This window comes from Rissa tridactyla, chromosome 1, assembly GCF_028500815.1.
Source record: "Rissa tridactyla isolate bRisTri1 chromosome 1, bRisTri1.patW.cur.20221130, whole genome shotgun sequence".
NCBI lineage: Eukaryota > Metazoa > Chordata > Aves > Charadriiformes > Laridae > Rissa > Rissa tridactyla.
Genome location: NC_071466.1, coordinates 126,297,640 through 126,323,150, shown reverse-complemented (window position 1 = coordinate 126,323,150; position 25,511 = coordinate 126,297,640). Strand labels below are relative to the sequence as shown.

Here is a 25,511-nt window from a genome sequence, read left to right as displayed (position 1 = left end):
TAGTTTGGGGATTGTTTTGTGGAAAACGCTTCACATCTACTGCCAGTCCCCTACCCAAAAATAAATGCGAAGACAAACACCCAGAGACGCGCTTCAGACTGCAGTTCCCAATCTAGTAGGCTGAACCTCGAGGTGTTGGTAACGAACTATGGTGATTACTGGTTACAAAACAGTGTGGACAGGGAGCTACAGGCTTTCTTTGGAAACCTCCCTCCCCAGCTGTCACTCATCGCTCTTGGCCCTTACTCTGCCCTGAGACAGGTCGTGCTGGCTGCGTGCAGTAGAAGCCTCCCAAATTTTCATGGTACAATTGTTTGCATGTTATTATGGTGTAACGGTTTCCGAAGTGTATCACAGCATTTTACTGTTTTAATCCAAAGCAGTGCCTCTAGCAGCGCTGCTATGAGTTATACTCACTGGTAAAAGTGTAAAAAGTTTCCATTTTGCTACCTCTTGGTTGAGCCAGCTTTGTGAACAAGCCACATGCTGGCAATTGCCTCTAAATGACAAACGAATAATCTGCACAGTTTAGTGTTGAGCTTGTTCATCAGTGAAATGCTGCACCTTATCAGATGTATGGGAGTAGACAAAAGTGAGGGAAGACGACTGTCTCTTTCTGCGGCAATTAATAAAATCAAATGTATCCTGAATCTTCACCCAAATACTCACAAGTGGCAGAGAGTCTTATTCTGAAGGATATCTACTGGTTTTACTGCTCAGAGAACTCTTATTTCCTCATTTGATTAATCAAAGTATTGTACTAAAAGCAGAAAAAATAAAATATATTCTTTGTGAAGGTGCGTTGAGTCCTAAAGAGACACAAAAGATCAACTCAGGCTATATATGTTCTATTCTAATACAGCCTGATTTAGGGTTTTCTTGCATGCATCTGGGAAGACTGCTTGGGGGGAGCATTGTGTGAATTAGCAGATCTCGATACCTTTAGGAAAGCTTAGCTGTGTATGCAAAGATTCCATTCATTAACATCCATGAGACACAAATAGGTGCTAGAGTTTTTCTTAAACACTTCCCAAGAAGTGGCAATAGAAAGGAAAATCCTGATTATAAAAGTGCTCTCGGTAATGACAATGAGTGATTGTTACAGATGTTGCAGGGAAGATAATCTGCCTTTTTATTAGATTAAACATTATGTAAAGCAGTACAGGTGTGTGCAGATGTAGCATTTGTGTGGTATTTTCAGACTAGCTAAGCTATGGTTGGTGCCAAACCTGAGGAGATGAGGGGAAAAGTGGCCAGAAACTGCTCTTGCTCTTCTCTTGGTGCTGAGGCTGTAGCAAGTGCCGTTTCAGTCACTGGTGCTGCTTGAGGTCTGACTTGCCTTGTGTGGCCTGCGGGCCACCCCCAGGCAGCCTGCCACGCTGTGATGTCCTGACACGCCATGGCCACTGTCACCCTATCTTCGTTTTTGGGGGTAAAAATGGCTGCATGGTGGCCTGGGTGGATAGAGCCCGGCTGCAGCTTTGGGAAAGGCAGGTGTCTGTCTCTGTTACCACCGAGGTCTGGCCGGTGCTCTGCAGTGGGGCGTTTTGGGAGATGAGGGGTCCTGGCACCTCCAGGGGCCAGGAGGGCTGTCTCTCTGGAAAGGGGTAAGTTTTAGCCCTTCTTTTAGAAAAAGAGTCTAATTCCAGGTGCAATTCTGGAAGCCTTTTGGTTACAGAGAAACTAGTGCCGCTTCGTAGGGATCATGCTCTGGCCTTTGCAACCTGGACAGTGTTTACTTTAACAGTCCTGGGACTTGTTGAACTACAAAGCAAGAAATCGGGGGGGGGGGGGGGGGGGGACACGGGACATGACTCTGAAGTACTTGGCCTGATCTTAATTTGAGACAATTTATTGTTCTTTCTGACTCCTGTTGCAATCCTGTGGCCTTACACATTGCCTTCCTGCCATAAAATGTGCTTGATTGCCTCTTTCTGAAACTGGCACAGCAAAGCATTTCTGTTCCTTTTCTCACTTTGATGGCACACAAAATGCATTTTCTTGGCTCTCGCCCCCATGCTGCTTCGTGACTTTTTTTTTTTTTTTTAAATAAAAGCAAAAGGCTTTGGAGGCTCTATTTTGGAGATGAATTGTTACCACTTAATAATATTTCTGTTCAATGTACTTTGATGAGCCTGTCTAGAGAAAGAGCAGCTTCTCTCTCCCTTATTTTCATTTGCTGTGTTCTAACTTTGCAGCTCCTCAGAACCCCAAAGTCCCACTCCAAGGAAGATATGAAAACAATGACAAATGCCTGTAAAATATTTTTCTTGGAAAAAACTCTTGTCGTTTGGACAATTTTTATTTGCCATTAAAAGGATTCCTGCCCTTTACATACTTTTCCTACCTTTGCTCAAACAGTGGAAGAAATGATCTTGCCTTAGAAGGTTAAACATACTAGACTACTCCACCCAGACAGAAATCAGGGGGATGTTTTAAAATTATTTAGCAACAGTTACTTTCCTATTTTATTATAAAATACTGCAGATATTCGTGAGGATGTGCTGATCTTAGTCATGACCTGACACTGTTCCATTCACAGAAGTCAAGCAGGTACTATTTCATGATCATATTTCCTAAATGGGTAAGTTTTATTTTTTTATGCCACTTTTCTTGATAAAGACTAGGATAACAATAACCACAGCTAAACCCCTCTTACGGTCAAAATGGTTTCAAAACTGGGCTTTTAATTTTTATAAAAGATCCTTTGTTCTCTGGGTCGTATCTGTGGGTGGACATGAAGCTGGAAGTTGCCAGGTGGTTGGCAGTGGATCTACCAATGTACATCTCTTCATAATCTGGCACTTGGGTGCAATCACCACCAAAAACTCTAGTGTAGTCCTCTACACTGCCACCATGGCTGAACTGCACAAATACATCCCTGTGCCATGCCCGACACATCTGCCCATAAAGACCTTCTGTCTTTTCCTCTTGTGCAGCAGGTAAGAAATGCTTCTTATTCAAGTCTACTTCAACACATAGCCACTCGACTAGTCAACGTGCAGAGAGACAAAGACTGAAATCACTGTTACTCGTTAACAAGTGTAACATGTACAGGCCTACACAGATGCCACTCTCTTCCCACTCTGCAAGTGCAGAAATAAGGGTAGCATGACACCACCAAATAAGCTTTCAACCTGAGTTGTGAAATACTCCCTGGAGGTTTGATTGAGTGAATACTTATACTAAATGTTTGCCACGTCTCTCAAAAGCATAGCAAAGAAAAATAATACTTCTGAAACGCACGCACACACCCAAAAAAGACACACACCCACACCCCCCTCACACACCCTTATCCTGGATCCATGACAATATATAGTTATTTAAGCTCCAAAGACGTCATGAGGCAGAATTAATTTTCTATATGCAATCCAATGTGCTACGGTTTAAAGGACTTGAAACTACCATATCTGTCACCTTGGAATAACCCAACCAAGGCCAAAGGAAAGCAAAGCCAAGTACTGAAGAGCAAATACTATCGCTCACTTAAGTCTCTCAACTCCAAGAAAAACAATATGAAAAGTTCAGCAGAGCCATTTGGACCCATGATCGCTGGTAACTGTGAGACTAGCGATGGAGCCGGTCGGTGCTCCAGTCTCCCGTCTTAACTGTTATAAAACGTCTGCAGCGGGAGCTGGCACTGGCATTTCATCAGTACTGCAGCCAGGACACGGCCAGCGGTGACAGGCTGACAAACCTGTTGCTACCCAGCTGCAACACTGGACCAAAGTGGGAGACCTGCCTCCCTTCAGCTGCCTTCAGTGCTACAAGGCAGAGGTGCGGCTGGAAGCACACGAAGAAATAGGATTGGAGGGGGAAATTAAAGCCCTTCAGTCCATAATAGAAATTCAAGTCCCTGATCAGGGACCGATTAGCTGTCGCCTGAGCTGGCAGGTCACTAAAGTCCTCCTCAAGGGCTGCTTGGTCCCAGGGCGCAAATCTTCCTTAGTGCAGGGTGTGGACCTGAGGCTGCCTTTGCCTGCTGATGACTCCCAAGCTTTCAGACAAAGGCTCTTGTGGCTTTCCTCCTCCCCGGGTCTGCTGCGACCTGTGACAGCTTCCAACCAACTCCCGGGAGCTGAAGCCTGTATCCATGCTTCAGAGGTAGGAAATGCATACTTCAGCACCCTTTGCTAAAGGAAGGAATTAGACCCCTCTTCTACTGCCCAAGTAAGATGGTGCTTGAGCTGCTGATGGCTGCTCAGAGTTTGAAAGAAAAATCTGGTGCTTGCCTTCAAAAGAGGATTGTGGGCTGCGAGCTGGGAGTGGCGGCGCTTGTGTACTTCATTCACCAGAAGGCACTTAAACCCAGGAGAGAGCTGGGATTTAGGATGAACTGCAATCTTCAGCTTTTCCTATTTGGCTGGCTTAGGCGGCTCCCCAAACAGTGGCTTTTGTGAATCCCCCTCCGAGGCACTTAACTCCCCTTACACACACGCATGGAGTCCAGGCATCTAATTCAAGCATGTGGACTCCATTATGGGGCCAGATGCAAACCTCCCCTCATGGATTAGGACCTGAAAGGTCCTATATCCTGTATTGTCAATCAACTAAGGCCTCCATTTTCCCTGCCCAGTCCTCCTTTTTTGTTTCAAAATCTGGTTTTTTTTGAAGCAGATAGATATTTTTAAAAATTCTTCTTGTATCTGTGCAAAGGAGTAGTTAAGGCATGTGCTAACTATTCCCAGGATGACGCAGTTAAGACAACAGTGACTGACTTCACAACATCTGGCGTTGGACAAATCAAGACACTTAAACAAAATCATATTCTTCCCCACAAACTTTGTCCACCAGATTCTTACTGCTAAACAGCAGAACCAAAGGTTCATGGCTACCTACAGGCCATGGCTTCACCAAATAGAAAATAAATCCACCAGGCAGATATTTCTGTAGCAAGAAAAAAGGAGCCTTGTTTCTCCAAACAACAGAATGGCTATCAGCAATGCTTACAATGATTTGTTTGTTTGTTCTGTTTGACTGTGCGATGGGGCACCTACATTAATTCTCAATTAATTTTGTGTTAGGTCAAGAAACTCACTCAGATTTTCAGATGTTAGTGGAAATCATGTATTCTTAATAGAAATACCTTTGTGGAAGGCTTGTTTAACCATGCTAAGGAAAGAGAGAATCCGGAGTACATAATTATAGCCCACAGGCTCAGAGTTTGAGAGGGGGTTTTTTCTAGATCTGAGCTGTATTCTCTGAAAATTGTTGCAAAATTCTCAATAAATGAAATAACAAGGCTCATTAGATGCTGCAGGAATGAGTTCCTTGAAGAACTGTACCCGCAAGTTGTGCTAGTGAAGTCATCCAGGGGCTAATGTTTCCAAAAGATGTGTTTGCACCTTTGTGAGCTCTAAAAACCTTTGAGGGGTACTTTGGCGAGTGCCAGTACTGGACGCAGGGTGCAATTTAGACTACGTTTAGAGTAGGAGCACTTTACTGCTAAAGGAATACTTAATGGCGAAGTGCTTCTAGCTGAGACACAGCCACACCAGCCACTCTGAGCAAGGTGCTGGGCGAGCAAGCCCTGCCCACACACGCACACATAAGCGTATGCACACAAATGAAACCATCAGTAACAATTAAAAGATATAAATCACAAACTCCCAAGTAGGTTTTGTTGGTAGTACTGCATCTATACGAGTAGCTTGCGGTGGCGTAACTGTTTCGCGCTGCTGGCTGACAGGACCCCAGAGCAGAGCAGCTTCAGGGCAGGCAAAGGAAGAAGCGCCTGGAGGAAAACCAGGTTATGAACAGAAGGGAATGTGTGAAGGAATTAACTGAGATACCTGAGATTTAGCAGCTCTCTGCTTGGAATTGAGGGATAATCAAATTTCTCCCATCTTCACTGATTTAAGCTTTAATAATAAATCAGCAGTGGACAAAAACTGGACAAATAACTGGACAAAAATTTAAGGGCTTTTATAATCCGTGGGATTGTATGGCGTCCGTGTTTGCTCTTTCATTAGATACTATTTTCATTACAGGTTTTTGAAAGCAGCATTTCAGAGAAGGGAAGGTAAGGCAAACTTATGGAGAGTTTTCATCTCTTCTTTTAAGAAGTGGGCAAAATGTACATAGTACTGACACATGACAATGCCATTGCTTTTAAATACAGATTTGGATGGATCAGTTTGAAATATTATCTATATAAAAAAAAAAAAATCACCCTCCTCTTTTTCTTCTTTTCAACCTAAAAGACAGCACTGGTAATCAAAATCACTAAGAAATTAAAAAAAACCAAACCCACCAACTCAGCATCTTTTATGTTTTGTTAGTTTTGTTTCTTTTGCCTGTTTAGGGTCTAGACTGGATTATCTCCTAATGTGTGTACAAACATCATAAATCACCTATGAGAAGTGCTGTTAAATTCTACCCATGCCTCTCCTCCTCCTGAATTCCTTCTTATCTATCTTATTTTATCTCTCTTCTCTTTATGGCTAATAGCTATACCTTGTTTTGTCCTTTCTTGTACTTATATTTATTCCCCAAATGACGTATAGTCTCTTAACAGTAGTCAGTCGAAAATTATTTACTTTTTTTGATATTGTAATAGTGATTGCATGCTGTTATGTCTTTGATTTGGAATTAAGTCCACATCTTGGTTAAATGTGACACCTGAAATGAACTTGTCTTCAAAGAACAAATAATCCAGAGAAAGGGGAGTGATTTGTGTTTTCCTCCATTACAGCCATCGGTGTATTGCAACCATAAAACACTGGTGTGGCATTCATAATGTAGTGATAACTGTTACGGAAAAGAAGACAAATCTACTAATTTTTCATTTGGAAATGCAAAATTATTAACACAATATTGTTGAAGAATTTTCCTGGCTAGTTCTCCTTTGGCTGCCTCAGGCTAAAAACGACTGCTGGAATTTAATATTTTATGAATCCTCCTGACTGTGAAAGTGTAGTAATTCTCTTTGGGAGGATCTATGACTCAGACAAAATGCAGAAATCTGAACAGACATGACGGAAAACGATGTGCGGTTGTGACTGTAACTTTGAGAAGCTTGTGTCCCATCAGTTCTGTGCATCAATTTCATTGGTAAATACCTATTTTTTTTAAAGTAAACAAAATGAGTATTTCCTAGAGTTCGGTAATTCAGGCCTCCACAATTGTAAAGAAAAATGCTACATGATCTGGAACAGATTTTTTTTTCAAGTGACTCAATTAATTACTTCCATGTGACAATTAGCAACATTAGAAGTTTGTGAAATTCAACAGTTGGGGAACTGGTCACTTGTGCAGACAGGCAATTTGACATACACAGATAACACCATTTTTAATGAGAACTGTAAACTGCATAAAGTTTGCTAGTTGTTAAATATTTTTAAATGGATCTCAATCTATATATACCCAGACAGTTATCCATACAGTAGACTATGGCCTGTTTTTCTTAATCAAGCAAAACTACAATGAGAATTTTGCTCAATTAAGAACCGAAGAATTTGGCTGAGTTTTATTCAGTGCTTGGCAGTAGGAAAAACTGGTCTTTCCAACAGTAAGTGCCAGCGCAAAATATTTTGGAAAGGAAAAATGTCAGTTTAGATCTATGAAATTCCCTTTTTCGGGCAGTAAAATTAGAATTGCTCTGGTTTGTATTAGCTTAAAAAAACCCAAACCCTGGCCTACTATTGTGTAGCTAAGTAAACAGGTATCCAGTACCGGCCCAGATTCTGTCCTCAGTTATAGCAGCAGTTAGACTGCACTGGAGGTAATTCCTATTTATAAACAGAATAATCAAGATCACCGAGTCCTAAGTTTTCCATGTGCTCAATTTATAGATATTGGTCGTCTTCTGCTGTAGAAATGATCACAATGGTTAAATGTATCTGGTTGGAAGTGAACAGCAGTGATTGTTATTCAGTCAATTTTACTGCATCTTATCTTGCTAATGATGACATCTGATGGGATGTCACAGATGAACAGCTTTACTTGCCTAGCCCCTCTGAGCTAAAATGAAAATTTCCAAAGATGGAAGAGTTGGAAGATAAGTGGGAGTGTTGCTTTCCTTTAACTTTTTTTTTTAAAGGAAATGTTTTTCTTATCATTCTTTTAATCTATTCAAAACTATCCCAATTTCTTCCTGGAAATTAGGCTGGAGATGTCATGAGAACAGACATTATTTCATATATCTGATATCTTTTTTTTTTTTAAACTGGTGACAAAGATCCCATTTAATTAAATGAAAGCAGACTTTGGATGTCTCTGTTGATGTACAGTCCTACAGGCAGCAGGAGAATGAGGGAAGAACCCATAAAATAAACCTATCTATTAAATTAAAAATACATACTTATGTTCAGACTTGACTATTGTTTTACAAGGAACACCCAAGAAAACATGCATGTGGATCCCATTTCCTGCAGAAATTTGCTTTAAACACTCATGAAATCAACATATCGTACTTCAAAGATTTCTTAGTTGAGCTAGAAGTAGGGCTGTAAATGTTCTTCTTATATCCTTCACCATGGCTTAGTGGATGCTATCAGCCAACCCGCCTCATACCTGCGGAAAAGACTACTTCTCTTTGGCCTGTCAGGGAGCTCTGTAGGCCAAGTGTCAGCACTGCAATCAGGTCTATAAATCTTCTAGATTATTTGTGTGCTGGAGTTTCTCTTGCCATTGTGATGAAGAAATAATTGAGTTGCAGAACTGCACCAGTACATGTGAAGCTCATTGAATTTTATTCTCTAACAAAAGCATTATTTTGTACATGGAAAAAAAAGTATAAATGTAAGCAGATACATATGTTTTTGATATTTGAACCCATTTAATTATATCATTAGTTTTGCCAAATAACATGACATGGACAAGTTAGATGTTAGCCTTTTTTATAATTTAACCAAAGCGATCACGTATATTGTGTGCTGGCGACACACACTATTATGTTTGATCTTTGTCCAACCACAGAAAATTGGTGCAAAAAAAAAAGCATGGGAGGACCCAGGGCTTCCAAATGTGTTAAACTCATTACAAAGACACTTTAAACTTACTCATCGTTCAGTCTTGTTCACTCTTGGTGATGATGCCTCACTGACTAGCAGTAATAATCCTAAATTGAACTGTTTTGTAAAGAAATGCAGTGGTGCCATCTTTTTTCCTTGTAATTATAATACAGATGATTCTCAAGAAAAACACGATTTGAAGGTTACCACATTTTAAAATGCACATCTATGGCCTTGCTCAGCTGTGTGCTGCCAAAGCACGCACGTTAGAAATGAGCTGAGATGGCAGTGTCCAGATCCAGAAAAGCCAACATTTTTTACTGCAGATATAACACAGACTCCCACAGTTGCTATCTCTGGATGTGGGGCTGATGCTCGGAATCAGAGTGGTGAACCAGGCACGTGCTGAATGTTCAGTGTTCTCATAAGATATTCTTTCTTTCCTACAGTGCTGGAGTGGAGTGGGTTAGAAAACAGTAATTGTGAAATAGTGTTCCTGCCTCCTGTGAGGACACGCTGCCCCTAGAGAACTAAGGAAATATCTGGGTTATATTTTTTCCCAATGAATTCCTAAGGATAGACTTAGACATGCCAGCATCTCTGAAGAAGACCGAAGGCAGATTATAAACTGCCTGGTATTGATGAGTTAAACAATGGATTGGCCCCTGGCTCTGAGAAAAATTCCTGTGTTGGACTGGGATCCTGCCTGCTTACTCACATCACAGGACTATGGTAAGGAGTGGAAGAATTCTGGTGTGAGTCCTGATCCGGTACATCCGGACACCATCACTCAAGCAGCAGGCTCAAATTTTAAAAGAACTAGAATTTTTTAAGCATGTGTGTAAGATTGTTCAAACTACCTCTATGACCTTGGGCGAGTTATTTACAGCACCATTTTCTTCCATTCCTATAGAAAAGGCAGGCCTGATCCACCAGCCCCTACTCCCACTCCGCACGTGTATATATTTCTTGGTATCACTCGCCAGCTCCTACATTTTGGCATGTTCTAACCCCTGCTCACAAGTTTCTTCCTCCTTGAGCATTACAGTTTGTACTGGAGAAGGAGAGGAGCGACGAAGAGAAGCAAACCAACAGACAGTGGAGTTTCCTGTAGAGTCTTAGTCCCTCAGCTCACGCATCTCATTTAGGACACCATCTGGAGCTCAGGGCTCCAGCCGGGATCCACAGTGCAGGAACAGAAATAACTTGGCAAGCCAACCTGTGGTGAGCATCAAGAAGATGCAGCCCGACTGGCTAGTGGTACCCACGCCACCTGGTTTAAAGTTAAATCTTTGATACCTCTGCAAAACGTTGCAGATGCTTCTGGGCCTGCTGTATAGGCATTGCCACACTTTGCCAATCTCCTTCAGTTCCTCATTTGCAAAATGGGTCTGAAACTCCTTACTTGGCTCTGAGTGATGCTGTAAGTACGTTGAGCATTTCAATGAGGCCTATACTAAGTCATCAGTCGTCTTTTATCTTTCTCATGCTCATGAATGGGTAACACACTCATTGATGGAAAGAAGAAATTTTGGCGGCAATAAGCTCTTTAATGTACTACACACAGTCCCCAGTCCCTGCAGTTGGCTGTTTACAGGTCTCTGTGAACTTCTAACATTAAATAAAGCCACAAAGAGACCACAAGTCAGTCTTGATGAGCAGACACATTGATTCAGGTTCTCTTCAAGGCTACGAGACCCAAAAGAATAGTTTCCTGAAAATATATTTGTCAAGAAGATGAGCACTTAAGATAAACAATAGAGTGGAGGCCAAAAAAGAAATTAAAACAGGACATCTACCCCACATTGTTTGCTTAAGCAAAATCAGATGGATTTGTCTCTGGGGACCCCAGGACTGGGGCTGCTTTTTTTTTTTTCATGCTAGGTGCCATACTGTGCCTGCTCTTTTTTTCCAGCCTTGCTTTTGTGTATATCATAGTGTCTAAAGCAATTATTCACTTCAGTTATTCTACTTCATTCATGCAAATTAGAACTGTAGCCGCAGTTCATATGAAACCATAGGTGCTATCCCCAGTTTTTCTTAAATCTTTACTGTATTACTTAAATTCTACATGATATTGCTTCTTCTGAATTCATTGCTTGGTCTGAGTAAATGAGTTCATTAACTCTATTTTAACCCCCACACAAGCATCCTCCCTACGCCTTCAATTAAAACAGCTTTCAAGAACATTTGCCTTCAAAGTCTATGATGCCATTAAGAGATAAAATAGTACTTTACAATTAAAGGGACACACATCTTTGTCTTGACGTTATCACTTATCCTGGGTTAGGTCAGTGTTTTGTATATTTTGGAGCCACCTGAAATTAGCTCACTTCTGCAAGGTACCTGTTCACTTCAGTTTTAAAACAACCAGAACAACCTTTTTCAGAGTATTTTACAGAAATACTTCAGTGCTAGAAAAATGTGTGCATCACTAAAAACCAAACCAAACCAAACCAAAAACTACAAGAAATGGGTTTTACTGGAAGCAAACTTTACAGCAACCCTACATGTTGCAAGAGAGAAATAAAGTTTTAGGCCCTGATACTCATCTTTATGAGTAGTGTAATTTAGAAGAATCTTCCTTTCTATTGATGGCATTGTCTCTGTGTAAAATTGAGATAACATGTCTGAGCAGAAACAACAACTGCTTCTGGGTTGTAGGTAGTCCATCTCCTGAGAAACAGTGGAGGAGCCCTCCTTACTGCCAGCCTTCCAATATGGCTTTCGGCGAGACTTACAGTCTCGAGGAGAAGGAGGTGAAGAGCGTAAAGAAGCAGCGACCAAAAACTGCAATAACCTGGTGCAGACAAGTCTATTAAAAAGAGAAAATATTGTAATAAGGACTGGAATAATTGTTTGTTTTAACTTCTGTTTTAATCACATAAATCCTTGTCATGGTGTAAGCAGCCCAGTTTGCTGAAGGAAGAAAGAAAACAAACCAGGGCATGATTTGGGTAAAATGCATGGGGAGGCCATGTCTTTTGCGCGCACTGGCCTCCTGCCACAGGCTGTTTCCAGTGCTCCAGCGGGTGGGGAAGGAATGCTGCAGTCTTCATCCATTCAGTTCCCAGTTCCTCCACCTCCACCCTCTCCAGGGGTGGCAGAGCAAGCCAGCCTGGGGTCTGCTGTCCCAGGGGCTGCCCTGGTCCCTCTGGATTAGCCCTGCTGCCCTTTGCTGCCAGGGGGATGGGGGAAGGACTCCTACCACCATCAGTGGTGCCCACCTTAAGGCTTGGCTGCTCGGGCTGTGCCCTGCTTTTGGAGCTCTCCTGTTATGGCTTAATGACTAGGTAGTGCTAATGAGTGAAAAAAAAGCTGAAATGAGAGATTGAAATGAGCCTCTGAAAGCAGTGGAAAGGCTGGCACTTGCATGGTTATATAAAGGAAATGTTGTTATTCCTAAGGAAAAGGTACTATTTCTACAGCTATAATCTAAACCATATTTCTCTTTAGCACCAAAGCCACACACTGGTATTCACCTGGGCTTAATGCAAATACTGCATCAGGCAGCTCAGGGATAGTCAGCTCTTACGAGCAATGTTAGCTGTGTAAGCTTCGTTTGGAGTTTTAGCAGACTCCCTACTGCAGTCTTCACTAGACAAAACAGGCTTGACATTTAAAACCCATCTTCTGTAATTGTTCTAATTCCAGATACAGTCACTGTAACTAATTTGTGGCAACAGTCAAAAGAGAATTAGATGTTTATGTATCGTTATTTGTAATCAGGCTAAAAAATGGATTGTTAGCAAATATATTTATAAAATCAAGCATACCGCACATCAAATGTTGTAGCAGTGCATCTAAAGATCAAATGTTTCTTATCGATGTATATATATTTAAGTACTGACAGGTACTGCAGCCAATTCACATGTCAGCTGGAGCAATTTTTGACCAGTATAGAAGCTGTATTGGGTTTTCACGGGAAGTCCTTGAGAGCAGACACATCTCGCTACTGAAGCTGCCCCGTAGGTGGCGTGAGCCATCCACTCAAGCGCACACACAGGCCTAACACTTCACTTCCGTTATTTTATTTTTTTTTAAAAAGCAAAATAACAAAGCCATGTTTACATAATTGTCCTTTATATAGGTGCTACTGCCTGTGTTGGCTGGGGCACAGCCATGTTACACTGCCTTCGAGTTAGAACTGCCATGTCATGATAAATTACAAAGAAATTTCTTTCTGGTAAAGGTAAAATCTTGTCTTAAGACACAGTGTTCACCTGTGTCTTTGAATGAGGAGGGTCCTCTCTACTCCCAGTTACTTTGATCACCTACAGACAGCTCATTACAAAGAGCATACTCCTGATATTGGCCAGGGCAAGTATAATATGAGCTGAGCATAAGATATTAACAAATATCTTTCCTTTTAGTCCTTTCTGGCTTCCTGTCTTTTAGTCTGTGTTTAGTTTTTCAAACACTCTCTCTTGTTTGTCACAAGGCAAGGGACTTTGTTTTCTAGTTGTTCTAGAAGTGCATCATGCTGGAATGTGTTTTTGCTCTGAGCACATCAAAATCTGCAGATTTTTCTGCTGGTGGGTAGGAAATGGTGAGCACCAGCCCTTTGATCTTAGTCTTGCTACATTTAGTAAAGAAAGGGAATGAATTTTGAGCATGTCTGCAGTTCCTATGCAGTTACACCTTCCATTTAGAGATCGTATTAATTCCTGTCTAGGTTTAATTGCATGTGAAATGGTGTTTGTCTTCCACACTTGACCGTGGTAGGAGAAGGTAACATATATGTTCAGGCATCTTTTTGCTCCATTCAGCACTACTAAACCTCAGAGCAAAATCATCCATATCTAGGTAAAATGTGAGGGGGGAGAGGAAATTAAAAGGGGAAGAAGTCAAAGGAGGATTGTCTGTAGAGACCTCCTATCTTCAGCTCTTCACAACCGCTGAATATTTGTGCAGGTAACTACTATACTTTTAAGTCTGGTAGACGACATCAGGTTTCAGGTACAGTAAAGAAAATTTAATGAAGGGACCCAACAACAAAATACGTTTTGTATTTCAAGATACAAAAATATCTGTCTCAAGAAGGATATGAAGGACTATGTTGCACAGCAGCTGAACAGGTATTCCTCCTGAGCTTGAAGGACTAGGTGTGCAAAGTATCCAAGCATCTAAGATTGGAAACAGATCCCTCGTGACATTGCCAGGTACGCCAGTGTGAGTTACAGGGAAATCCCCACCAGGAACCTCTCAGCACCTATAGGCACAACATGGGCTTGAGTATTTGGCACTTGAAGCGTGCACAACAAACTCCTCATGTATGGTCATGCTGAGATAGACCAGGGGTTGCAAAGCTAAGAACACAAAGCTCATTTGGAAGATTAAAAGAATACACTTCACAAAAAATTTTACCAATACCTGGCTCACTTACTGTCCTATTTTACTATTTAATCCCATTCACACTCCTAAAAGACCTCTGATTATTCCAAGCCCAGGAGAGATGTGCCCAAGACAAGACTAATATGAAAGGGTTTTTTTTCTTGTTTGTTGCTTCAGCAGCACAAGCCTGAATATGGGAAGTAGTGATTTCACAAAAAGCAGTGGTCGCATTCACTTCTCAGGTACATAGGTAATAAAACTCTTCTTTGCATTTCTGAGGTTATATACCTCCAGGAAAACAGTCTCCACTTGGTTTAAAGATAGTGGAGTCCAGGAAATAAAAATGTCATTGTCAGTGTTTCACAGGCCAGAACCAAACCTTTCCTAAAGGAGATGTTATAATAATAGCCAGAGGAGGGAATGAACTCACTGCAGGCAAAAATTATAATAAAAATAATAATAAAAAATCAGACTCCTCCAAGACTCCTTTGGTTCAACTACAGACTGCAGGAGATTTCTCATAAAAGCATTTGATATTTTAATGTGACTGTACATTGGTTAAGAAAAGAGGAACACAACCTGTTGAGAGTTAACATTTTAGGACTCTTCACCATCCTGCTAAATTCAATGCTGCATTTTCAGCAAGAAAACTGCGGGCCACTTGGCTTAGCTGAAGCTGTGTAAACCTTCTAGATTATCAAATGTCATATGAAAAAATACCAGGCAAGTTTGGGCTGAGTAAGTGTTAAAGCTTTGCTAGGATGGCGTGTCCTCAAATAATTGCAGAATGCTAAACACAGAGCTTCCCGTGTTCCTTCAGGCTGAGCAGGGGTGCCAAGTATACAGAATTGGAAGCTGTCTATCAGGGCTTTTTTTTTTTTATTTGCTTGATACTGTGCAGACAGCAGAGACAAAATACCAGAAATGCCTGAAATCCTTATGACCTTTCACTGCAAACTGTGAACTTTGTCTGCTAAACTCAAATTTCTATTTACACTGTCAGCACAGGCTCCATGCTGTTGCCTTTTCTTTGTCTTTCCAGTTTGTCATGTATTGAGGGACAGCTTCACAAACACTGCGCAGGAGGGGGGACCTGAGCACATTCCAGACCATTTGCAGGTTCAAAATACTAAGTCTCCGTGTTGTGGATTGCTTAAAAATAGCTGTAATGCAAGCAAAGTAGCATGAAATATGCTGTTTGCACACAAAGCAAGTATTTTACAGAAAGCTTTAGCTTTGCCATCAGCTGGCATGGCTGACATTCCCACGTTGTGCACCGACGCCGTGCTGCTGCATAGCTGACCCCATTTACACCATTTCCCATTTACACCAGAAACACACAGGTGACTACAGAGTAAATGGCCCAAAAATGCATTCAGTAAACTACTGCATCAGCTTCTCAACTAAAAAATATCGCTGATTTCAGCATCGTGCTCCAGCATTCATCCACCCCTTGTAAATCATGAGCTAGACTGCTGCAGTGAACAAGTACGGGGAAAATTTCAGATGTATAAAGTAGAGGTTGTGAGAGTGAGTAGAGTGAGTAGAAAAGTGAGGGTGACTGAGCACTGGCACGGGTTGCCCAGGGAGGCTGTGTAGTCTCCATCCTTGGAGATAATTCAAAAGCCATTTGGAAGTGGTCCTGAGCAATTGGTCTAGGTGTTCCAGCTTGAACAGGGGGGTTGGACAAGGTGACCTCCAGAGATGCCTTCCAACCTCAATCATTCTGTGATTCGGTGAAACTGTTCCTATGTGAGACTATGAACTGTAATATTTGACGGTATTTGCGTAACTTTTGCATTTGAAAAAGGATATCCTTAACCTGCTACTTAAATAAACCAAACAACTCCACTGAACTCCTTTGAAACTAAATAGAAGGTTGAATTATATAACAAATATTTTAGCTGAACTATCATTATTAGCTGGGTACTTCTTCTGACTGTATTTCGAATTTAATTTTGTTCTGTGGTAGCATTCTTTGAACTTTACAAGACAAAGGTATTAACAGAATTCTGTGTCTGAACTCTCTGAACCTGTCTTAAAGGGCGACATTTCCGGAGAGATTCCTGCATAGAAAATACATTAGTGTTTCCTAAAGGAACTCAGTGAGTTCACAAGGAATCCTTACATTAATAAATTATATCAATGAGGCTTTTTAAAGAAGACTGTTTACTTAGTGCTACTTTTCTCAGAACGTGGAAGGTATGGAAAAATGTGTGGAAAACATTTGCAAAGCAATGACTGCAGCCATATGCTCTCTATGTTGCTGTTAATGACTTATCTGTTAACAAACCATATACTTCAGCACGTAACCAGGAGGATTTATGCTTAATGCAAAACCCATAAAAAGACTTACTGTTTGGTACAACTGTTTCAGGAATCAGATTGGCACATTGCTGTAGTCTTCCATGAACTTCCTGTTATCGGTATAAAAATCTGCTGCCTGCTGGCTTGAGATCCCTTTCCAGCCTGAGCGACGTTGAGGGAGCTGCTTCTCCTCGCTTTGCAAAGGGGCAGTCATTGTATCACCAGGCAAAGTGCTACCAATGAACTTGTCGCCAAAGACCAGACGCGTGTACGTACATGTGTGCACACGTGAGCTTGTCTGGGGAGCAGGGGACTAGAGAAGCAGAGAATTTAACGAGCAGCAGGTCCTTCAGGTCTCTGCTTCGCACAGCCTGGGATCGTAAACTTGTCATCATGGTTACTAACAGCAAGTACGAGGTATCCGTGGAATATCCCCAATTCTAATGATCAGTGGAGGCAAGTTAATCTCATTCTTTTTCTGCGTGCTTCTGTACTAGAGCTTTATGTGTCAATTATCGCTACTAAAGCCCTAAACAAGCCCCTCTTCTTCAAAACACGGACAAAAGCAACCACTGGGTTTATTCACAATAATGCTTGGATTAGTTAAAGAAACCACAGTCACCAACAGGAAAAGAGAAGTAAATGTCTAAGCTATTGAATAACACTGCTATGTTTGGAAAGGATTTTTCTTTTGTAATTCCCCTTTAATTTCCTCCCATCCAGAGCTGCTGAGAGGAATCTGCAGCTAGGTTTTCATGAGTGACTAAAGGAGTCCAGCAACTGACTCCTGTTTAAAATCAATGGTCCTGGAAATGTAAGGTAACATTTCCATGAACACATGAGTAATTTGAGGTTTAAGTTCCACTAAAAATCATCCAGTACTTCCAGCTCCCCGAGTCAGAGAGGGAAAAGGCAGACTGGTAAACTAATCCTTATTATCAGATAAGCAGGGATTTAATGGAGGAACACAAAGCACGAGAAAATGAGGAGGAAACTGAGGACAGTGAAGACGGCTATATTCAAGAAGTTTATACACTGAGAGGCATAAAGGGCAGTTCAACAGGAAAAAGAAGTCCGACAGAATATCGGACTACATAAGCCGAAAAATTTCTTTCAGTCGCTTAGGTTTTCTTTTGATTTTGAGATATGACCTCAGTAAACCCGCATAAAATTGTATAACTTTATCACCTGACTCAGTGCCTCTGAATTCAGTACAATACATTTTTTTCATTCTGCTTCCTGATCAGATTAGAAAGTGTCTGAAGTTGGAGACTGTTCATTCTGGTAACCTTTCTGAATAGTTTTGCATTCTTCATTTCAATTGTTGTTTTAAAATTTAAAAATATTATTAAAATACCACATTTGGGTGGGTAGTGAGTGCCATGACACTGTGTAGAAAACCAAAGCAATTTGAATCAAGCGAGACATTCTGAGTACATTTTTAAAATACCTTATTGCTTAAATAAAATAAACTTAAATCCCTTAGTCTAGCAATTACTTTCAGATGTTTGATTGTTTATTTTTAAAGAACTGTCATATCAACCATTTAGAACTGACAAGTACTACTTTGATATCTTCACGTGTTTTCTCTTAACATCTGCTGCCTGCCTTATGTTGGGAACTACATACTCATCTTCATTGTCTCTTGTATTTATCTTAATTTTTCTGTGTTTTATTTTATTAGAGGAAAAACTTAGCAGAGCTGTTTGTGGCAAGATTTAGTTACAGGAAACCCAAAAGCTAAGCCCCAGTTTCAGCTGAGACAATTAGACTGTTGATTTTGGTAGCGGCTCAGGACTTCTATTGGACCCAAATGCCTTTCAAGTCTATCTGCCAGTTGATGCTCAAGTCTGAAATTTTTCTGTATTCTTGCTACAGATAAAGGGCTTTGTTTCCTTTTAATTTGAGCGATATTTCTGTCCAGATCTGAATGTTTTGCTGAAATTCTTCTCTATTCACTGGAATAGTTTAAAAAAAAAAAAAGGAAATAACATTTTTTCCAGAACTTTCAACCCTTTTTGAAGGCTTTTTTCCCCCTTGATTCTCTGTTCCTTGATATCTGTGAATTGTTGAGGACAGTGTTTGTTTTCCTCAAAGCAATTTTGCCACGCATGAAAAGTAGCAGGTGCTAATTCGTAATGCTTAGCTTAACTGTTGCTTTTTTCTGCCCAGTAAGTATATTTAATAGCTCATATTACTCTTTCACCTGCTGTAGGTAAAGGACTCTAAAACACTGAACACATGATACTGTGTTTTAAAGTGATCTACATTATTATATACAGCAGAAGGTCTTTATCAAAAGGCTTGAAGAAATTACTAATAAGAAAAGCAGTGTTCTTATACAGTCTTTTCATCAACTGCTATAGAAACTTTGCAGCCGAGTTATCAAAGTCTGCTCCCGTTCTTGGATGGATGTTTTACTGCTAGGTGGATTGGGCTCTAAAACTTTCTTAGGGATGCTGTGGGAGAATGTAAATACTAGCTGGGAAGTGGTTTATTCTCTATTAATATTTTGTGGGCTGGAGCCTTGGGCTATACAATTTCTTTTTTTTTTTTTTTTCCTTTCTTTCTTTCTTTTTTTTTTTTTTGCTTGTGTTTCTTGTTGGACTTTTATGGCACCCGACGTAGGGCGGGCCACAGCAGCCGATGGCGGGTGAAGCGGTTACCAGGGACAGCTCCGGCGTCGGCCGCCGCCAGGGATCCCGATACCCTGGCGCTTCTCCAGTTCCACCCCGGTGCCTGGAGAAGTTCAGTGGGTTCACAGAGCGGGGTCTCTCTCTGCCAGGGCTCATGCTCCAGAGCCGCATGTTTGTGGAGTCATGTTTAAGTGACTCTATTGGTTTCATTTCAGACTAATGGTGGAGGATTTCTCCGCCCGAGAGAAGCACGGTTGGATGTGGCGCTCATCCTCCTTAAAAGATGTTCACAAAGTCTAAGGAATTTCTGTGATTCATTCTTAACATGTGGATTCTTTTAATTAGCTATCTAGAAACCAAAACAGAGCGCAGGACACTACTGCAATGCAGCTTGTTAAGCAATAATGCATTTTTTCTTCCAAAAGTCACACTTGATAACAAACAATAGTCATAGGCATAAGATGACTGTGGATACTATGAGCTAATGTCTAGTTGTCAGAAACTTTTCCATTAAGGCTCAAAATGATGTTTAACATATTCTTCCCATTATTGAGCTAAACTAAACATTGTATTAAACATGGATTTCCCAATGAATGTTACTGCTGTTTAGTTTTACATGTGCATACATACGAAGCAGACGTGTACATATGCATTTTGGATATCAAAAGCACATCAATAGCATGGTTCACACTATTCCCAGGATACAATGTTTTTTGACATTTCTTTTTTAACGAAACCTGTTCTTACTCTTTCCTGACCACAAAATATATCTAAACCAAGATTCTTTAAACAAACATGAAATGCCAAAATTACGTGTTCTCTCCTATTAAACAACGGAGAATGACTGAACGGGTAGATTTCTTTAATGATCTAGGAAAAAAAATGGTGCCGAGGATGATCGTACCACATATTTTTCTACTCGAAATTCAAAAGCTTTGGTGTATAGCAAACACTTGAATAACTTACGAAATCCTGTGTAGGCGACAGCTTTAAGACAACTTCAGTTTTAAGCCTTTGTGTTTTGTTTTTGGCATTATGTGTAAGTCATTTAGGATTTCAAAGCTGGATATACTTACATTTAGATTTCAGGAAAGGGCAGAAGAAGGACAGGTTGTTTGCTTTTCACTTTAAGAGACCTAGATTTCCTGATTCTCTTAGGCCCGTTGTTACTTTGTTGATTTTAAGTTGGTCCCTAGGGGGAAAAGAAAGCTTATAAGAAATGTAGGAGCACACTATCCTTTTCTTGCAGAAATAATAAAGAATATTGGCCAAGATTTTCAAACATAGTGGCTTAAATTAGTCTTTTAACTCCATATTCAGGCTTCTTATTCAAGGTCTACTGTTCAGAAGCATGAAAACCTGGCAACTCATTCACTTTGAGTAGCCTTTTTAGTTACTCAAGGCTTGTGAAAACTGATGTAACAGCTTGAATATGGACTAAAAATCCTAATGTTTTGTATTTTGGTTGGCAATCCTGTAATAATTATGTTGTAAATCAAAATATGGGCTTGGATTTTGAGAAAAGTGCCTCGAGCCTTGTTCCCACCCTTCTGCAGAGACACTGCATAGCTTTTTCAGATTACTAGGTATAAAATTATCAGTTTGAAGGACAGTTGAAAAACTGTTACCTAATCTCATCTTCACGTGTGTTGCCCCCATGAAAATATACATACAAGCCCTTTTATGCAATGTGCAACATAAAGTCATTCGTTCCCAAGAGGCTTGGATTGATACGATGTGCTTGGAACCGCCAATACAAAGTCTCAAGTGTGACTGCACTCGTAATGTGAGAATGCTAACAAGGGGAGCCACAGGCAATGATAATGTTCTTTATAAATATAAAATATGATTATCTATTTTATACCTAATCACTCTTATGCAGCTGCTACCACATCATACGTGCTTCGCCTGACCCGAATCCCACTGACATGGCTGGGAAGAGTTTCTGTGATTTAGTGGGCTCAGCTGCCATCAAAATATTTAGGGTTCAGTGTGACAAAGTTCTGGATGGTGAATTCTGGAGACCTGTGCTCCAGCTGGAATGTGAGCACATACTCGAGTGCTTTGCTGGATCAGAGCTAGGGAGGGCCCAGTACCTCTCTGCGCAGCCCCTGCCCTCAGCTGCTGACAGCACGCTCCTTCTGCTGCTCAGTGTCCATCCCATGTGAACCCCTGGGCTACTAGAAAAACTAGATAAGCAGGGTGATGCTCTTCATGTGCTGATTGGCTTAGTGGTTGAAAATTGAGGTACTTGGCCTAAGGTCTTCCTTGCCTGTGTTTTTACTCTCCACAGCCACTGGTGTCCCAGCAGTAGGAGTAACTTCACAGAGCCAAACACACCTGAGGGTGTCTCTCCATTTACTTCAAGAATTTTATCGGCCAGGGCAAAATGAAAACTCAGGAGTAGTGGCTCCTAATCTCTGCGCAGCTGGGCTTCAGCAGTGCCATGTACCCCAGGACCCAGTGGGCCCCAGGCAGCTCTGCTCGGCCGCCACAGGGATATGCTAACCTTAGAGGGAAGAAGCATTTGGAGAGGGAGGAGAGCGAAAGAGGAGTACTGATTTCACAAGGGAAACTTGTGGGTAGCTTGACTGGTTTTACCTCAGATTTATTCAAGCCCATTTGAAATGTGCCCACTACCCCGTTTCATCTGAATGCCACATCTGAGTGATTAATGCTGACAAAAGCACTAACTAAATTTTGGTCAAAACAGTACATTTTCACAAAAGAATCTTGATTCTTGTAGACAGAGGAGCATTTTCTGCCAGAAAGGAGACCTCAAAGTATCAGCCCAGGTATCTCCAGAGTACACTGTTGCCAACCAGCCCCTGAGCTTCTGGTCGCTGGCTGGAATGTGTTTCTCCATTTCAGGTGGCTCCAGCTGCCCATCCAGCCCCAGCACGGGCTCCGAGAGCTGCCACATGGTGGAAGCCAGGTGGGTGCCTTCCTCACAAAGCCCAGAGCCCTCACAGAAAGTCACTGGTTGCTTTCCAGGCCCTTTGGCTTAGATCAGGGATTAGATTAGTGATGACAAAGCTTTCTGGCCTCTGGTGTCAAATTTATTTTTAAAAATGTCTGTAATAATTGCCAGCTCAGTTGTCTGGCAATACCAGATCTAGCGCTGGCTCCTGATCTGCCCCTGCTTCGGTAGATAATACGTAGCGATTTTCTTTTCACTCCCTCTGTCTTTTGCAAACGGACCCCTGTTCAGTTTGTGGTGCAGTTAGGCAGATGTGTTGCCACCTGGGGAACTGATAGGAGATAATGCCCAAGTATTGTGGATTATTTGCAATTGGTTTCACCCAATTGATCCGAGCTGTGCAAAGAAACGTGCATTTGGCACCTTTCCTGAGACGACTCTAAAGCCTGGGAGAGCAGAAATTGCCAACGCATTAAGCACAACCTTGTTGCCATTTGCTTCCTAGTTTTATGAGAAGTAGCTTTTTATTGTTTAACCTGCCAAACAGGCCTTCTCCTTCAAACAATGAGTCAATATTTCAGAACACATCTACACCCGTTCATCACTTTTAGAGATGGCTCTGGGCTCCACAGTTCAGCTCTGGATGCAAACTTCTCTGCAGCTTGCAGGTGTTTAGGTTTGGGCTCTGGCTCAGCTTCTTGCGTGAATGAAGGAAAGTCACACAGTCAGAAGTAGCTTTGAATAGTCAGCAAAATAGAGAGCTGCCAGACTGAAGGGGATGGCAAGCTACTTTGCCTATGCCTGAGGAAAGAGGGATTAGGCATTTCAGCCAAACAGCTCATTCCTGCCTCCTGTTTGTACCATCCATGCTGCTGTTACTGCCTTTGTGGGATTAGAGAGAGGGTAAAGGAGTGCCAGCGTGTACCAGAGGGCCCCAGTACAGCAGCAGCAGTCACATCTGCTCTTTCTACCTCCAGCGGAAGCAGGATTTCTCTGGCTTTCTGCCCTGGTCCTGCCCTAGTTCCTGTCCCTCCAAACCAGGACCGACCCTTTCTTGACAATCAAGAAGGTACAAAAGAATGTGTAGGTGGTGATGGTGGAGATAGTGGAAGTGAAGGGAAGGTCTCTGAGTGTCCTGTCTCCGTGGAGGAGGGGATGGAAGGAAAAGAAGTGGTCGCAAGGAGAAGAAACAACTGTAGGAGCAGAAAAAGGCCCTGTCCCCTCACAACCTCCCCACACACAATCCCCTCAGTCCTCAAAAAGCCCACACAACATCACCGAAGTGGTCCCCACTTTTCCCTCTCACCTGTCTTTCCCCATCCCACTACACCACCACTACCCCTGCCTGCTTTGCCTGCCCCAAGGATGCCCTTGGCCAGTACCAAGAGTTTGGTTTTGCTACACAGTGTAACCAATAAAAGGCCAAATTCTGGCTCCAGTAAATCACTCAACAGGCTTCCACTGATTTTTCTGAGGAACTCCTGGCCACTTTGAGATGTTATTCTCTTTAAAACTAATATACTATTAATATTAATACTATTAATATTATAATCATAATCATCCAGCTATTCATGTCCTGAGACTGATCACTTCATGTGCATTTTTCCACTTACCTACTTTCAAAACTGAAAACCTATAATGGTGCAATATTTTTTTTTAACTTGAAAAAAATTATCTCATGAAAGATTTCCTACCGAAACAATCCATGTCTCCCCTGTGTTATTCAATCATGTGGAGATTCTGATATATATATATTAGGACTGTTTGGAGAAGTTCCAAGTCTAAAGCCATAATGTTGGGGAACATGAAGCAAACCAGGGCAGTCTTTTTTCTTATGGAGAAATTAAGTCCCAAGAAGGCTTCCTGGAAAAGCAAGGGAGGGAGGGAATATGAAAGACAGGAGAATGACAGAACCGTTCCTAAGAGGAATCTTAAGCATTAGATTTCCTCATTGGTAGAGTTTCATTTCATTGCTCTGTTTTAAGAATGTACTAAATCTTCAAATACAGTAAGATGGCATGCACTCTCCTCTCCCTCCCACTCGGCTGCCTGCAGGTATTAACTGGGTGTGGAAAACAACATTTTGTGTTTGCAATTCAAGTACAGAGAGGCAAAAGCAGCAAGGCAGAAAATCACCGTATTCTCTCTCTTAACACAGAAACAGCATGACCCCTGGTTAATTTAAGTAGTCATATAAATATAACTTCTATTTTAAGCATATACTTAAGTCCTGCTGATTCAATATTCAGCCCAAATACAAATGACTTTTGTGAAATGAGGTTTGCATTGAGCTGGATCTACTTAGTAAAATATTTCAGTCTGGTGTTTGAGGGAGAAAAGAGGAATCTGGTCAATTGCTGCAAATGCCTCTGTAGCAAAATCATTGCTGTGCTCATTGTTTGTGTTATTTTCTTGAGAATTTTTAAAATTTTTGTGAGAAAGAACTACTGTGGAATAGAAGGCTGGTCTGGAGAAAAGTCACAGGAATGTGTACACATAATTACATCCTTTGAAAGCAACACGCTACATAGGGTTTCCTAAACTGTACCAGAAAACACTGACATCCTGAAACTGACTTGCAATTTCAAATACCAGCTTTTAAAGCATAATTAATGTCCTTATAAATGTTTCAGTATCAAATTTGGGGCTTACTTTGGACAAACCAGTCCATAAACTCTACTTTTTTTTTCTCCCCATTTATTATTTCCTTTTCTAATGTTCCAGGGTTGACAGCTGTGATCTTTAAAGCTAAGAAATAGCAGATTGAAATAGCATGTTTTAAAGTATTTACTACATTTAATTACTATATATATAACTTGCTTTCATTTATAATTCACTCCTTTCTCCTGACATTGTTCTTTTCTTGCTTAAAGTACCTATCATTCCCATCCTCCTTTACACAAAATACAAAAATACTTTTACATAACTACAGCTTTCCTCTAGTCACATACAAAAATAGAGGGTAGAGGATATGAAAATTACTTATGACAGATGAGTCACATTAATATTTTGTTCTAAGCCATAAGAAAAATGAGACACAAGGGGTAGGAATCAGAACAGATCAAAACCCTTAGTGCTTTTATGATCCAAAACCACAACTATCTATTGAGGTGCAAAATGTTCTTTTTTCAAATAAAGTGTGAGAAAAACACTAAGAGTTTTGTACTACAAATGCTGGCAGCACACAATGTTGCAATTATTCTCAATATTTTGAGATGCTTGAATCATAACCAAAACTTTAAGCAACACTGAGGTAAAAGCATTTTTATATTCCCCCACAAAAAAAAAAAATATTGAGTTTGTCACAGTTGCTTCAGAAATGGCTTGCCAAGTTTCTACCAGTGACTGATAAAAACAGAA

General features: G+C 41.1%; 1 protein-coding gene across 3 annotated transcripts in view; it reads right to left on the bottom strand.

The window, feature by feature from the left end:
- Window positions 1-25,511, bottom strand: part of COL8A1 (collagen type VIII alpha 1 chain) — a 95,334-nt gene that overhangs the window by 14,735 nt on the left and 55,088 nt on the right. The window contains exons 1-2 of one of the 3 annotated variants that reach the window (XM_054188607.1): window positions 23,846-23,941; window positions 20,308-20,423 (exon numbers count right to left, since the gene is read on the bottom strand). The exons of 1 other annotated variant lie outside the window; for it this stretch is intronic. The gene's annotated coding sequence lies outside the window, so the exon portion shown is untranslated. Of the gene's footprint in view, window positions 1-20,307; window positions 20,424-23,845; window positions 23,942-25,511 lie in introns of those variants that run through there. One more of the 3 variants, XM_054188606.1, reaches the window with a different exon arrangement.